The sequence below is a fragment of the Salvelinus namaycush genome, chromosome 1 (genome assembly GCF_016432855.1).
Source record: "Salvelinus namaycush isolate Seneca chromosome 1, SaNama_1.0, whole genome shotgun sequence".
Classification (NCBI taxonomy): Eukaryota; Metazoa; Chordata; class Actinopteri; order Salmoniformes; family Salmonidae; genus Salvelinus; species Salvelinus namaycush.
Window position 1 is genome coordinate 47,034,043 of NC_052307.1, and position 12,923 is coordinate 47,046,965.

The window sequence follows — 12,923 nt, forward strand, 5'->3', positions numbered from 1 at the left end:
ATTGTGACTAAATTGGTAATCAAATGTAAATATTTTCAAATATGTTTTAATTATCAACATATCTGTTTCTTATCCAAAAAAGGAACTGTTCTGTAGCTATTGTCCTAGGGAACGTGAAGAGCTATGTCGCTGTTCAACCCCTTGGCGTGGGTGCGAGAGTGGCTGCGACAGAGCAGAGGCTCCTCCAGATTGGTGCTGGTGGTCGTGTGTTGCCCTACTACTGGATAGCATGCTGCTTACTGTTGTCGGTGAGTCCAGACAACCCACACACACACGCACACGTACACACATACACACAAACACACACTTTCAAATGTGCATGTAGTTGTGTACCTTAGATCGGGTAGTGATATTTGTATTGAAAAAGGCACGTCACCCATTTTAATATTTAGCTGCAGGGCCAACAGTGCAGCTAGCGTGACCATAGCATTTGCCTTTACCTGGCTTGACCTCTAGACCCCACAGAGAATAACTCGGGTTGACAGAGAGCAGTGCGACCACATTCCCCCTCATGGAGTAGATCCACTGTGCCTCCCCAGTACTGAGACAAAAGGGTTCCCTCCTTTCCTTTCGCCTGCACAGTCTCCTCCAAACCCAAATGTGTCATCTCGCAGTACCCATAATCCCAATGTTTTTATATGCCCTGGATCCCCCTACACAGGACACCTTCATCCAGCATGCAGAGGCTCTCTGAAGAGGGCTTCACATTGGCCTCGGTCCACTCCTTCTACGACAACACTTCCTACAGCATCAGGTGCTCTGAGAGCAACCTGTCTGAGGCCCTCCTCTTCAACATCTCCAGAAACTCCAGCCAGGTGAAAGGCAGCACATGCCAGGAGGACAGTGCCTTCTTGGACAAGGAGAATGTTTGTGTGGGACTCCTCTTTGCCTCCAAGGCTCTGGTGCAGCTTCTGATCAACCCCTTTGTGGGTCCCCTGACCAACAGGTACATGTTCCGGCTTCACAGCAAGTGTTTTGTGTGTGTGACAAAATCACAGCTTGCTAGGACGGTGTTCAATTTCGCATTTATTGAAAATGATTAAATACAATACACACTGGTTCTAATCTTATTCTCATCTTTTCCCCCAAGAGTTGGACATCACATACCAATGTTGGCTGGCTTTATATCATCATGTTTGTTTCAACAATAAGTATATGTGCCTGACACTGACACACACTTCTAACTTGTTACACACAGTTGATAATGAGATATAATTGAGGTAGTGATCTCTAATATACATACCATGACTGTTTCACAACTCCAATGCGTCATCTTCAGATTTGATTTTATCTTACCACAGTGCAGTCATAGTAACGCTGGTTGTGTCTGGTGGTTGTCAGTGTTTGCCTTCTCAGGTGCATACGTCTTGTTGTTTTTTGCTTGCTCTCTTCAGGGAATTGGTTCCTCTTTCTCCTCTGTGTTTTGTGTTTCACAAAAATAACCTAATTCCCCAGTGTTGCAATAGAATATGAACCATTTTGTCCTAGCATCTTAATGTCTAAGTGAAAAGCATGTCTTCTCCTGTAAGACTGGGAATGTTGGCCAGTGTGTACACAAATAATGAGAGAGGCGTAGCTATGGGGATCGCTCTGGGTGGACTGGCCATGGGGGTTCTCGGTGAGTTACTCCCCTTTTTTTATTTAACCTTTATTTAACTAGGCAAGTCAGTTAAGAGCACATTCTTATTTACAATGACGGCCTACCAAAAGGCAAAGACCTCCTGCGGGACGGGGGCCTGAGATTAAAAATAACAAATAAATACAATATAAATATAGGACAAAGCACACATTACAACAAGAGAGACAACACAACACTACATACAGAGAGACCTAAGACAACAACGTAGCAAGGCAGCAACACATGACAACACAGCATGGTAGCAACACAACATAACAACAACATGGTAGCAACACAACATGGTAGCAGCACAAAACATGGTACAAACATTATTGGGCACAGACAACGGCACAAAGGGCAAGAAGTTAGAGACAACAGTGTAACAGTATGAAGCACTGCCAGAAAGGCTAAGATTAAGAAAGGAGCAGATCCTGGTGGTCCTGTGTGGCTCAGTTGGTAGAGCATGGCACTTGTAAGTTGTGGGGTCAATTCCCACTGTGGCCACCCATACAAAATTGTACTGTATGCACACATGACTACTGTAAGATGCTTTGGATAAAACAATCTGCTAAATAGCAAATGGTTATGATGAAACGTGTCTTACACTAACACATGCCAAATGCGAAATCATCAAGTGGAATGCATGTATAATCAATTATTTTTTCTTGAAACTGTCTTTGACAGTTGGAGCGCCATTTGGCAGTGTGATGTATTCATTTGTGGGGAAGACTGCTCCTTTCTTGATCTCGGCCTTTCTGGCAGTATTTCCAGTTCTGTTACACTTTACATTACAGTGACCTTATTACAGTGTAATTATTCCTGTTATTACAGTGTAAGAAGTATTGTAATTACTCAGTACGGGGTAATAATGAGTAATAACAATTATCATTACACTTGTACAGTAAAGTCTGTACTTATAATGTGCTTTGCATTACTTAGGCTTAGGGTCGGGCCAATGTTATGGTTAGGTACAGTGTAATATGGGAAATTGCTATACTTGTTGTTACACTGTAATTACATGATACACAGTAATAAGAGCACTGTAATGTCAAGTGTTACTAGATTATCTCTTGTGGCTACCAATCAGAATGAAGAGTTTAGACAGGCAAGCTGTTTGTATTGTTCGGAGAGGACAAGATATGTTCTAGGAATGTTCCTTAATGCCAACTGACTGACTCTCTAAACACACAGTGTTACATCTCTGCCATCAAATATTTCACCAGATGTGAGTATACTTTTCACCTTTTCTTTCAAGATAAAAAAAATAAATGTAACCCACCCACAAAATGAACATAACTGAGTTGATCAAATCAAAAAATGGGGCTTTATCTCAATTCATCTTTCCTTGATTCCTCAAATGCTATCTCCCACCTCCTTCACAAAACCATTAGAGAAGAAGGCCTGAGGAGGGACTTTGGACCTTCTCTTCCAATACTATAGAGTAGAAGGCGAGGAGCTAGGATGTGAGGAACTGCGGAAATACAAATTCAGATTGAGCCAGAGTGTGTACGAATCAGTGTCGTTCAAGATGCACCGAACAGAAGCCATCATTGCATTAAATTACACGTTGTCTTATTTTATAATGTTGACATTTCAGAGGTCTCCTCCCTCACGCTAGAAAAAACAAGACATTTTCTCTGTCTCCTCCGGCTTAACATTTCACATTAATTTACAGAGTGTGGAGGGCACTCCTTTGCTGACCCTACTGAAGGACCCCTACATTCTCATTTGTGCAGGTGAGTCTGTGCCTTGACTGTCAGAATAACAAACCAAAGAGGAAGGCTAAACACAGAAGTGTCCCTAATGTCAATCTATTCCCTATTAGTGTACTACTTTTGACCAGGCCCTATGGGTGAAGTAGTGCACTAAATAGGGATTACATTGCCATTTGGGATGCAGACATAGTCATAAAACCGAAGTGAGCTGACCTTGGTGCTTTGGTTTCAGGCTCTCTGTGCTTTGCCAACATGGGAGTTGCCATTCTGGAGCCCACACTTCCCATCTGGATGATGCAGACCATGGGCTCTCCCAAATGGCAGCTTGGTACGTTCCTACGTAATGTTTTTTTCTTTCCAGTAAATCGTATGGATGAAATAGTCCTTCCTTTGTTTGACAGTGTTTTGCATTTGATTTGTAGGTATGGCTTTCCTACCAGCGAGCATTTCTTACCTTATTGGCACCAATTTAACAAAACGTGAAGGTAGGTTTTTGTTGATCCTCTCCTGGTTACTTCTATTTGTTCCTATCTATCAATTATCAATATATAAAAGCACGTCACCATCTCTTTAATGCTAATCACTCAGTAAAGAAGATCTCATGTAAGCCTATGGGGGTTGTGTGAATCAGTGTTAGTGTCTGTGTGAATGTGTGCAGGGGCAGACTGCCCGAAATGCCGGATGTGCTGGTCAATTTTTTCCCCAGTGGGCCTGTCCAACTTGTTATTTTTGTGCAAAATGATCATTATCTGGTCCCAGTCCTCCTCGTGTGTGTGTGTGTGTGTGTGTGTGTGTGTGTGTGTGTGTGTGTGTGTGTGTGTGTGTGTGTGTGTGTGTGTGTGTGTGTGTGTGTGTGTGTGTGTGTGTGTGTGTGTGTGTGTGTGTGTGTGTGTGTGTGTGTGTGTGTGTGTGTGTGTGTGTGTGACGACTTCTGCCAAAGTTGTTGCCTCTCCTTGTTCGGGCGGTGTTCGGCAGTCAACGTCACCGGTCTTCTAGCCATCATTGATCCATTTTCCATTGGTTTTGTCTTGTCTTCCTACACACCTGGTTTCAATCCCATTCATTACCTGTTGTGTATTTAACCCTCTGTTTCCCCTCATGTTTTTGTCAGAGATTGTTTTTATGTCAGTGTTGTATATTTCTGTATAGGTGTGCGACGGGTCCTCGTACCACTTTTGTTTTGATGTACATTTAGTGTTTGGAGTATGTTTAGTGGACTTTTAAAGACTCAATTTGACTCTCCTGCGCCTGACTTCCCTGCCACCTATACACACGACTCTGACAGTGTGTGTGTGTGAGAGAGTTGATTATTCCCATTAAGCAGATGGTATTTTTCTCTACTCAGGTGGCTGTGCTCCATGATTGGGATGTTTATTGTTGACGTCAGTCTCCTTTGCGTGACTATTATTTCCTATGCACACTTTTGGCTCTGCAAGATCACAAGGTAGTTAAATGAAGAAACATCATATTTCTTGTCCAAAAGGTTCATTTTGCAAAGAACATCTATGGTCTTATTGGTCCAAATGCAGGCCTGGGGTTTGCTATTGGTGGGTGCCGATGTATTATATAGAAACACATATGAATGATTGTCTCTGATGCTTCAGACCGACAGACAGATATATATATATATAGCCCAGGCCCAGCCCAATTGTTGACCCAAGATCAGCGTCCAGGGGCAACTCAATCCTACTCTGTAGTGCATATTGTCTGCTATAGTAGTACTGTGGTCTCAGGATGACTGCAAGCCAGGGGTTGAGATACATACGCCGTATGGGAGTTGCCTGCATGTATTGTGATGAAAAATAAACCAAAATGGTGGCCTCTGTGGGTCTGAGTGGATACTGCACCCCCTGCTGGCTATAGGAGTGTGTGGCTTGTGTCATGTTCAACAGAGGGACGTTCTTCGACTTTGCAACACTGCTCAATATGGACCTATTTATATGTTATTATAACCATGTAACCCAGGGAAAACAGAGAACTTTAAAGTGACTTCTGTTTCCTTTATCTCATCCGCCATATCATGCCCACACTAACCTAGAGGACTTTTCCGATGGGCGGCGGTGCGGGCTATAACACACAGTTCATGCAACATCCGGGCCCCATGTCCCCGGCAGGGATGGGTCCCGCTTGTTCTCCGTCAATGGGGCCAGAGGATGCCCCAACACCCAGGCTACCCCAGGGCTCAGCAGGGACCCACTAGTCCGCAGCAGGGACTCAAATGCCCATACAACGCTGAGGTGGAGTCTCCCTCAGCGAATGACTTCACATATTTTCTAATGCTAACCAGTTGTAGACTGACAGCCATAAGTTGAAAATATACAGTGTGAATTATAATACTACGTTAACACCTACCTACATTTTATTTATTTTATTAAGCTTGAGCTTTTTATTGAGTTTAACGTAATGTAGTTGTATTTTGTTAGTGTCCAACTTCACCAACATGGGCCATTCTCTTATTATAGTCAGGTGTCCCTTCACATTTCAGCAAGTAAACGTTAGTCTCTAATAAACTGTGGGTATCAGATTTTGCGAGCTTAAGCTCAACTTCTTTATTTGGTGAGGTTTATCTCGGTAACGTTTATAGCTTTCATTTGTTTGTATCCTCATCATACAGAAATATATTTGTGTGCCCAGTTTTGCTTTGAGGTCAACACATACAGTATCTCGGTTCCATTTGGCCAACTCTGTGTGTCTCCCTCAGGGCTTTCCCGGGCAGCAGTATGGTCCAGGCATGGCTGACCCTACTCCTGGTCAAGGACCCTACCCTTGGCAGCCCATGCAGTACCACAGGGGCCTGGGGCCCCAGCACTCAGCCAACTCTCCCTCCTACCAAGGCCACAAGATGCCCATGCAGCAGGGAAACATAGGCCAGTACCCCTCGGGACCAGCCAACCCAGGACAGTGCTACAAGGTAATGCTACAAGGTAATGCTACCTACGCTGTCTAGTGCCAATATCTGTCAAACCCCTATTCCTGTCTGTCTGTTACACAGCCTGGTGGGCTGTGCTGTTTTCATACCCTCCCTCCTATGTGTGTGTATGCCCTGGCTGGCTACTGTAATAATACCCAAACTAGAGTCCAGAGTACAAACCAGTGTTGTGCGATTTGCCTTTCCGTCGGAGCAGTTCAACGGACAATGCACTAGCGGCGGCCAGGGGAGTCGGTGGAGTTTACAACACCTTCAACCAGGCTGCAGTCAATGGGAGACAGAGTGAGAGAACTCATTCCACGTTTATTATATTTAGGTTTGACATGGTCCCAGAAGGTTAAATAAAACATTTTAAAACCTGGCAATTCCTATGGCAATTCGTGCAGGACCAAGTCAATTCCAGGTTGAATCCTGCAGGACCAAAACCTGCAGGATTTTGATATTCCTGTAGGTTATGGCAATTCCTGCAGGACCAAGTATATCCTGCAGGAATCATGCAGGACTGAAACCTTCAGGATTTTGATATTTGTACAGGATATGACAATACCCGCAGGACCAAGTACATTCCTGCAGAAATCCTGCAGGACCACAACCTGCAGGATATGGCAATTTCAAGTTCACTAAAGGATTTGAGATACAGTATGCTGTGACAACAGAGAAAATAGACTTTTGAAATATAATGCAACAGCAGACATTTCAGCAGATGAGAAATGTAACACATGAAAATGTCCACATGCAATAAATATAATGTATGCTATTTTTATTTGATAGATACCAACACAATTGATAACTTCAGTCAATGTAATAATGCATGTGTATATCATGCTGCCAGTTTAAGAAACACCTTCATTCAAACTCTGAATAAATAAATACAATGTAAAAAAAGTTGTTTTCAGTTAAGTGGTTCAACCCTTTCTCAGTCTACCTCCCATTTGTTGGGCTGTAAAGAGATGTAGGTCCCTTGTACACCTGGGATGTCTTTCAGGTAAACACAGGTGGTATGGATGTCTGTGCATTTGATTAATTGAACCTAATTTAAAAAGCCAATCTCTTTAAGAATCCCTGAGGCAGTGCCTCCTGTCTCTAGGTATCATATTGTGCATCTTGTTATCATCACTGGGTCTATAAAAGTGTAGTCCACTTCACTGCCAACGTCAACAAAAGACCTGACCATCCCCACTGACCCTTATTGAGTGACCACTACATGGTTTACTCATTTCGATAAGGTACTTGTTGTTTTGGAATGAATGCGATTCCCATTAACGATCACTCTATAATTGACATGGTTCTTTGTAAATCACGTCTGACTCTCCAAGGAGAAACGCCTCCCTTGATGTAGGGTTCCGTGTAACAGGATGCCCTCAGAAAAATACTCTTCTTTTTTTCACATTTGCTGGTGAGTTTGTAGCCCCTTAACATTTCTTCAACAACCATTTTGCTAGCTTGGTTTGATTCTGTGCCGAATGTAATAGTGAGTAGTCTCGGGATGTGTTGGTAGACGGTAAACATTTCCCCTATTTGTTCTAGTACACCTTGAGTGCCATGGAAGAGTTTACCAAGTCTCCCATTACTACTTTCAAAGATGAATGCACTTTGAGTCCACAAAGGTCCCCAGTTTCAGACAGATGTAGGTGCATGCAAAAGTATGTGGACATTGTAGCTGACATGACATTTCCCATACAATTGTTCAAACCGAATAACACATTCTCGAAAGAACATCTCAGCCATATCAATGTCATGTGAGATTTCCGTGTCTTTCAGTAGACAATAGGTACCCTGCACCAGTAGCAGTAAATGGTGTAAGTACTGCCTGGGTAAAATCCCATTTAAAAAGGGAAGGATATAGAACAGCAGGAAGTGTCGTAACTCTGTGGCTTTCCAATATTTGAGTAAATTAATTGAGTATTGTGGTCTTGTCACATTTACAGGTGGTTTTATGGCAAGCAATCTTTTATTTACGCTCTCTATTTCTCTTCCAAAGTACCAGTACTCAGGGTGATATTTGGACTCAAACCACAGTATAGTAATTTGCCTACATTTACCAACTAAGATGCCGTGCATGAAATCAAAAGCAAACCCTGCAATCATACTGAAAACAGTGAGGAACAATAAAGGAGATAGGCCCTTAACACCATGTATGATGTTCCCTGACTCTACCACCAAGGCAACCTCTCTGCGGTGTTTACTGTCTGTGTGTGGCTCTGGCTCACTCTCAAGTGGATACAATCTAGTGAACCCATTACCCTTTTCAACCACTTCTCATTTGTGATAGTACCAGGTGCACCCATGTTCACCATTGAACTGTTTGATCTTCTGTACTTTGCAACGAGCAGTGGAATCACATATACATAGTTAACTGCACACATTTGTGGGTGTCCCTCTCAACTGTCATGTCAAGCCCTCACCCTCAAGTGAAACACACTCATCAACAAAGGGCTGAAGGAAATAATTAATTTCTGGGCTCTTTTGCCCAAACCACAGCCCCACAAGAATGATGTGCTTTGCTCTTAGGTTCGGGGGAAGTTCATTAACTGTGAATTGTGTCGTGGAAATATTCAGTCAATCACATTTCTCTAATATACCGGAGCCTGTGAGTTCAAATAGACTTTTATTACAACATAATAAAAGCCTAGCTGGTTCATGAAAACAACTACCTTTCCAATCTTGGCACATACTTCTTATACATTTTTCCTCCTTACGTCACACACACAGTTACACCTGTTAATGACTCATCCCCTCTGGCATTTAGCCACCGTTATCTTATTGCCTTGCACTCATTTTAGATTGGTTTCACAATAGGGCATGAAAACTGTAGAGCCACACCAATAGTTCAAAAATACAGACATGTACTCGTCTTAAGACAGGTGCCTGCATGTAGGACCATAGCAACAGTCCTTGGCACTTTACGGGAATAACCAGACATGTCATCCTGCTAACTCCTCTGAAAGGGACACCCATGTTCTAGAAAAGACCGAAGAGGTGTAACCATAGCAACAGTACATATCAGGCCATAACACAGTTACAGGAATAACCAGGACCAAATATATCCCCTCACATAGCTAGAAAGAAGTATAAGATCCCCCCCCTCAAGCCAATTATCCTTCAACATACAGTGTAAAAGCATATGCATGCATTTCTTAGCCTTGCCCGAGATTTTTAGTTATGCATGAGAAAAGAAAAACAATTAAAACATCAAAAATAATAAACTAAACCTCAGAAACCTTTATAACGTCGTTCTCAATATGTCACGACTTCCGCCGGAGTCGGTCCCTCTCCTTGTTCGAGCGGCGCTCGGCGGTCGACGTCATCGGCCTTCTAGCCATCGCCGATCCACTTTTCATTTTCCGTTTGTTTTGTCTTTGTTTTCTACACACCTGGTTTCAATTCCCCCATTACATGTTCATTATTTAACCCTCTGGTTTCCCCCATGTTTGTGTGCGTGTTTGTTCTATTGTTCAGGCTGTTACTGACGGCTGGTGTTTTGTTATTACGCCCGTTTATTTCGTGATACCGGTATTTTTCCCGCACCGTAGTATTGTGTGTTTACTGGTGTTCTATTGTATTAAATACCTTGTCCACGCATCTCAGCTCTCCTGCGCCTGACTCCTTTCACCAGTTACCCACAGCCTTGACACAATATGACACCTAAAAACATGGCCCTCCCTCAGACACCTCTCTAACCACTATTTGGTCATAAGTGAAAAAACCTGTTAGAGGATTAAGGGCATGTTCTGTGGACTCTTGTAACCGGTAAACCCTATGTAACTTACATGTCTAAGCAAACTGAAACTCAGAAGGTCTAACATCATTTATCATTCAGCAACTGTTACATTGAGTACATAGTTATATTCCATTATACTATGTGTAAACTCTAAACATATTCATAAGGGGCAGTCCCCCTTTTTGCACATGGCACAGATAATTTAGTCAGCAGGATGAAATGTCCAAGTTTCACATCATCTAGTTTGCACCATTTGCACAAACCTCAAACGTCGCAGGTTTAGGTACTATTACTACACCTGTCATGGGGGATTTGCTACACAGTATACAAATGTCCATTCTATGTTTTTTTCCCCTGCTGCCCCACTGAACCCACTTATATCAGCCATGTTTTGTTGCTTTTCTAAATTTTGGTCAATGTCAGATTCTGGGGTAGTTTCTTCATTGTGGCTACCCCAGTTGGTAACAGGTGTCCAGATTTTCTGCATCAACCCACTTTCTTGTGGTTTTGCCATTGTCTCCGTTGGTGTACTAGTGCTAGGTGCTAGGTGTTTTTACATGTTCTTCTAGGTTTGCCGCTGTTGCTGTCAAGGCCATTCTACCGTTCTTCATTTCCACTGTCTGTTAAGAAATCGATGGTAGGGATGTTTCCTTCCCAATCTCCTGTTGTTGTTTCTCCGTCCCCTTTGACAGCGCCTCCGTCAGGGGTATCTGCCAGACTAGGTATGTCATCAGGAGCAACATTAAGTTTGCAGATGACACAACAGTGGTAGGCCTGATCACCGACAACGATGAGACAGCCTATAGGGGGGAGCTCAGAGACCTGGCAGTGTGTTGCCAGGACAACAACCTCTCCCTCAACGTGAGAAAGACAAAGGAGCTGATCGTGGACTACAGGAAAGGGGGGCCGAACACACGAATTCACATCAACAGGGCTGTAGTGGAGCGGGTTGAGAGTTTCAAGTTCCTTGGTGTCCACATCACCAACAAATGATCATGGTCCAAACACTCCTACACCGTCATGAAGAGGACATGACAACACCTTTTTCTGCTCCGGACACTGAAAATATTTGGCATTGGTCCCCATATCATGAAAAAGTTCTACAGCTGCACCATCGAGAGCATCCTGACCGGTTGCATCACCACCTGGTATAGCAACTGCTCGGCATCTGACCGTAAGGCGCTACAAAAGGTTGTGCGTACGGCCCAGTACATCACTGGGGCCAAGCATCCTGCCATCCAAGACCTCTATACCGGGCGGTGTCAGAGGAAGGCCCTAAAAATTGTCAAAGACTCCAGCCACCCTAGTCATAGACTGTTCTCTCTGCTACCGCACGGCAAGAGGTACCGGAGCGCCAAGTCTAGGTCCTTACCCCCAAGGCATAAGACTCCTGAACATCATCTAATCAAATGGTTACCAAGAATATTTGCATTGCCCCCTCTCTTTTACACTGCTGCTACTCTCTGTTGTTATCATCTATGCATAGTCACTTTAATAACTCTACCTACATGTACATACTACCTAAGCTAACCGGTGCCCCCGCACATTGACTCTGTACCGGTACCCCCCTGTATATAGTTTCGCTATTGTTATTTTACTGCTTCTCTTAATTACTTGTTACTTTTATTTCTTATTCTTATCCGTATTTTTGAAACCGCAATGTTGGTTAGGGGCTCGTAAGTAAGCATTTCACTGTAAGGTCTACACCTGTTGTATTCAGCGCATGTGACTAATTCAATTTGATTTGATTTGATCACTCTCATAGAACCCGAAAGAGGAAAAGGAGAAAGTCAAAAGCTCCGGCTGAAATGTAGGAAGTCAAAAGCTCCAGCTGAAATGTCCTTATCAGTTGTCCAATAGAAGGGGGAGTAAGAGTGTGCATAGTGTGATTATAGATCAGAGGCCATTAGGCTCAGAGGTGTAAACATACAAATCAACTGAGAATGTTAATCATGTTTTTTTTTTCATGTTTTTTGTTTTGTACATTTATAAGTAATTTCCAAGTTTATATAATGTTGAACAGTATGGAGTTAATGTTCAAAATGGGGGACTGATGGGTTATAAACGTTAAATATGAAATATCCTTATTCATGTTACTGAGGGAGCAAGGGGAATGCAAAGAGTTTACATTCTGTCAGAGCAGGTTGGTATCAGATATTAGGTATCCTATGGAGAGGAGAAGGGCCACAGTCTGGTTTCAGTTGTTGGGTTGTAATTTGAAACACTTGCTACACCAGAAGTTAATGTGTAGGGGTCAATGGAGGTTGGATATGAGCCAGGGGCTTGGAATGTTACTAAGTAAGGGAAAAGGCAATCACATGGTTGCGGTCACTGATAAGGGTGGATTAGTGAGGAATGGGGGCCGAGGTCAGGTCACATGAAGGGAGAAGGGACAGTGTATTACCCATATCACTTAACTTCCTGCCTAGCAACTGAGATGTATTGGCTGTCCAGATGTGTAAGGAGTACACTCAGCACAGGAGGAAGTTATAAATATATGTACTTGTGTAAATATGTCTTTGTCTTCTGCAGCTGTGTGACCCAGTGAGTGAATAAACTTGGTTTGAGCTTTATTAGTTTTCCGTGAGTTTTTACTATGTCTACTAACCTAACATTCAGAATTCAATAAATTGTATATTTTCTCACAAAACTACCAGGAAGCCTGAAAAAACAGGCAGAGTTAATCAATCAATCAATCAATCAAATGTATTTATAAAGCCCTTTTTACATCAGCAGATGTCACAAAGTGCTATACAGAAGCCCAGCCTAAAACCCGAAACAACAAGCAATGCAAATGTAGAAGCACAGTGGCTAGGAAAGGCAGGAACCTAGGAAGGAACCTAGAGAGGAACCAGGCTCTGAGGGGTGGCAAGTCCTCTTCTGGCTGTTCCGGGGGGAGATTATAAGAGTACATGGCCATTAAGGCCAAATTGTTTTTCA

At 43.0% G+C, this 12,923-nt stretch overlaps 1 pseudogene; it reads left to right on the forward strand.

The window, feature by feature from the left end:
* Positions 1–677: 677 nt before the first annotated feature.
* On the forward strand, positions 678–12,539 carry LOC120051880 (annotated as a pseudogene).
* Positions 12,540–12,923: the final 384 nt, after the last annotated feature.